Below are 4439 nucleotides of genomic sequence, written 5' to 3' on the forward strand. Positions count from 1 at the left end.
GGTAGGAGGTAAAAGCGCTAAAAAACGACGGACAAGTTGAAGAATGACGAACACCACAGAGCGCTAAATAATGAATAATGATATGATAATAATCATGAATAACCAACTAGCCCAAGTACACACCCTTCTACACTATAATGGGTAATTTTTTTTCCAGTTTTGAAAGCATTTTTAGATAGCCCGGAACGTGTGCTACGAAGTGATAGCTGACTATGAGAAATCAGAGTTTAGCCTCGTGGCCATGGTCCCTACCCCCGGAAGACCGCTGAGGAACATGTGCTTTCCTTCCTTTGGTGAGTACGTTAGGTCGGAAGATAGCTATCAATCTAAGCTTTAAATATGACAGGCGATTTTTTTTTTCAGGTTTGTCGGAAACTAAATAAGCGAGCGAGCCGTCGCAGTGATATTTGGAATTACAAAAAATACTCATGACATCGTCGAGCTGGTGGCAAGCTTTTTTAGAAAGCATTAGTACCGACGTCATTCATTTTCCAATCTCTGCACAAGCTAAGGTTGCAGCTAGTGCGAAATTCGAAAAGGTAACGTTAGAATTTTGCACCTGTTCTCATTTCACTCGATCATCTTCCAGAAACATTTTGTTTTTGAATTTTTACTTTTTAACTTTTTTTTTCTCCCTTACTCTCCTATTTTACAAGATTTCGTTTTTAAGCAGAGCTTTAGTGGAGCATGTCACTTACGAAAGGAGTAATGCAAAAATACTGATCACAAATTAATTTCAGATCTCAGGCTTCACTCATGTTTTGGGCTGTGTGGATGGCACCTATATTACCTATATGGACACCAGAGGCCCCGCACATAGAATTCCATCCACGTATACGAACAGATAGGAGAAGTCCTGTAGCATGCAAGCAATTTGTGATTCTGATCGCAAGTTCCCTGATGTCGTTTCTTGGACACACGGGGAGAACACCTGACGCACAGGCGTTCAGGCGGTCCTTTGTCTTCAATGACCTGCCCCAAATCTGTGAGGGTGACAAGTATCGTGTAGTAGGAGATGCAGCGTACCCCCTAAGGGAGTACCCCCTAAACCTATTTAGGAACTACGGCTAACTCACTCCCGACGAGGTGAATTACAACCTAAAGCTGAGCCGGACGCGTGTCCGAATAGAAAATGCCTTTGGGCTACTGAAGGGAGGCTTTAGACAGCTTTTATACCTTGAATTCTGGGGCGTCAACAAGGCCATACAGTTCATTCTTGAGTGTTGCGTCTTGCGCAATTTGTGTATCGACGCAGGAGGCACAAATGTAGATGGGGAAAAAGTGAAAAGATGCATGCAAGGGTCGCGAGCCAGGCCCGGGCGACGCTTGGGCTAAAGAAAACCCCAAAAGGGAGAAGCTACTAAGACAACTGGGAAAGAAAAGAGAAAAAAATGAAAGGCGTTTGCAATCCCCTCTATTCTTGAGGAGGAGTAGAGTGAGGTACTCCTCTTTATCCGTACCATCCCCTCCTCCTCTCCTGCTCGTTTCCCTTTTAGCGGAAAATTTTCGCGAAATTTCCCACTAAATTTAGCGGGAAAATTTTCCCGCTAAATTTAGCGGAGAAAATTTGCCTTCAAATTTAGCGGGGAATTTTTTCCGCTAAATTTAGGGAATTTTTCTTGCTGAATTTAGCGGGAAACATTTCCCGCTAAATTTTGCGGGGAAAGTTTTTCGCTAAATATAGCGGAGAATTTTTCCACTAAATTTAGCGGGGAATTTTTTTTCGCTAAATTTAGCGTGTGATTTCTATCCGCTAAATCTAGCGGGGAATATTTTCCGCTAAGTTTCGCGAGGAAATTTACTCATAATGCAACGCACGGTGACGTCACTGGTGACCCTCGTGACGCCACGTGTGACGTCATGATAAGAAATGTCCCATAATGCACCCCGCGGTTACGCCGACGCCGCTCAAGCCGGAAACGGCCGCCTAAGAGCTGCGCTCTAAAAAATGAGACGTTTACAACTCCCTGTATTGCCGATTTGGAGCGCAACTCTTGAGGAGGAGGAGGGGGGAAAGTACGGAAAGGAGGGTATGCCCCTCCTCCTCCTCCCTTCCTTCTCTCGTGACGTCATTATGGGAAACGTCCCATAATGCAACGCGCTGCTACGCCGATTGCAATGCCGCTCAAGCCGGAAACGGGAGCGCGATCCCAACCGACGTGTTTTTGTGCGCGTGTAGATCGCGCGATTCCCGGAAATTGCGTATTTCGTGACGTCGCGCTGATTCCTTGCGCCTTCCGGGCGCGCATAAGAAAGTTGGGTAATTTCAACTTTTTTGAACGCGCACGCGCTGTGACATAGGGCGCTCCTCTCCCATGTCCCCTCCCGCCCAATCGGTGGAGGACACCAGTTCGGCTCCGCATTTCTTCGCCGTCTGGCGCACGGAAACAGCAAAAATGTCACGAAATACGTAAGTCCCGGGAAGCGCCCAAAAACGCGTTGGTTTGGATCGCGCTTAACGTTTCTGTGCACCACTAGGTTGTAGGAAAGTGTGCGGCACCTGCCAACCTTTTAGAGCGCAGCTCTTAGGCGCCCGTTTCCAGCTTGAGCGGCGTCGCCGTCGCCGTCGGCGTAACCGCGCGGTGCATTATGGGTAAATTGCCCGCTAAATCAAGCGGAAATATTGCCCCGCAAGATCTAGCGGAAAATTTTCCCCGCTAAATCTAACGGAAAATTTTCCCCACTAAATCTAACGGAAAAATTTCCCCGCTAAATCTAACGGAAAAATCTCCCCGTTAAATTTAGCGGGAAAATTTCCCCGCTAAATCTAGCGGAAAATTTTCCCCGCTATATCTAGCGAAAAAATTTTCCCACTAAATTTAGCGGTAAAAGTTCCCCGCTAAATCTAGCAGAAAAATTTTCCAACTAAATCTAGCGGAAAAATTTCCCCGCTAAATTTAGCGGAAGAAATTCCCCGCTAAATCTAGCAGAAAAATTTCCCCGCTAAATCTAGCAGAAAAATTTCCCCGTTAAATCTAGCGGAAAAGTTTCCCCGCTAAATCTAGCGGAAAAATTTATCTGGAGGGTCACGTGACCTGACCCCCCCCTCCCCAGGTCACGTGACCCCCCTCCCCGAGGTCACGTGGGGGGTCACGGGACCCCCATGTGGACCGGTCACGTGACCCCTCCCCCAGGTCACGTGACCCCACCCCCGACGTCACGTGACCCCCCGAGAACACGTGACCCTCAGTACCCTTCCCTCCTCCTCCTCGAGAGCTGCGCTCTAATTCGGTGCTACAGGGAGTTGTAAATGGCTCTCACTTTTTTGTACACTCTGTTGTAAGGACATAACCTAATAAGGTTAGTATTTATGCATTTGAGCTGGTGTTGTGTTCTGCTGAGCAATAGCATACATAGTCTAACTCTAACAAATGGCGAATTCGCTTGGTTCTTTTTGCGCGCTCTCGAGCGCTCTTTCCAGGGCGCGCGAGATCGGGTGGTTGAAAGAGAGTGCGGTGGCCTGATCGGCTGGTTTTTTCCGAGGGCGCCACTCCCTCTCAGAGCGCTCCCTAGCACCCCGTCTCTAGCCGCCGGAGTGCGGAGCGGCGCAGGCGTCACGTGGTACTCCGACGGGGATCACGTGGTTTTGTTGACGATGGCCGGCAGTGGTCTGTGGTGATCTGCTGGGTCCGCCATGACAGCGATTGATATGTGGTTCTACAAAAAGATTGTGCATCCGACGGTGCGAGGATTCAATTCCGTAACAGGAATTGTCGAAATGTGAAGTATTCGCAGTGCTTATCCAAGATTGTTCATCTCACGGCGGTGAGTCGGCTAAGCCTAACCGACGAAGAGACAGCTCGTAGAGCTCACCGCTCTTGTACCGGGCTTTGTGGTCACTTCAAGAAATTTTCAGGTTTGGTAAAAGTGCGTCCAAAGGTTTGTGTTGTAAAATAAAGGGAGAGCCGAATATAATGCACCGTGATTTGTGTCACATGGCGAGATATGCTATATCCTGCTTGCACGACATTTCGCCGTGAGAAAAATGTGGTTTATTAGCTATTTTGTATTTGCCTGCTCTGCCGTACGCATGCCCGCTATCTCAGCACGTTCACTGTCGAAAACGCGATGAGTTGACGACTCTTTCCAAGTGTTCGCTTTCGTTCCGTTCTGCAAAAATCAATTCGTATACTGCTGTTTTTTTTACATGCCGTTGTGTAGAATAATTTACGTCACAACCGTTATTTCATCACGTTGCGAACGTAGGTTTTGCACAATCGTCCAACGTACGCTGTAATGTTTTTTTTTTATTTTTTTTTATTGTATTACCAATATTAGAAGTTTTACTTCCGTGACGTAAATCTGAGAATCTCGGAGCGCTCTGAACCCAGCAGTTGTGATCGGCTGAAAAGGATCCCGAGTAGCTCTGGCGGCGAGGAGGGGGCGCTCTGCTGAATCCAGGTCAGAGGAGAGAGGCGACCATTCGAATTCACCAAAAG

The 4439-nt window shown here is 47.6% G+C and overlaps 1 pseudogene; it reads left to right on the top strand.

Annotated features, from left to right (window-relative positions):
• The window catches only part of LOC121837231, a 2519-nt pseudogene extending 1114 nt beyond the window's left edge, over window positions 1–1405 (top strand).
• The last annotated feature ends 3034 nt before the right edge of the window (window positions 1406–4439 follow it).

This window comes from Ixodes scapularis, unplaced genomic scaffold (genome assembly GCF_016920785.2).
Source record: "Ixodes scapularis isolate PalLabHiFi unplaced genomic scaffold, ASM1692078v2 PGA_scaffold3__209_contigs__length_174095766, whole genome shotgun sequence".
In the NCBI taxonomy this organism is placed as follows: domain Eukaryota; kingdom Metazoa; phylum Arthropoda; class Arachnida; order Ixodida; family Ixodidae; genus Ixodes; species Ixodes scapularis.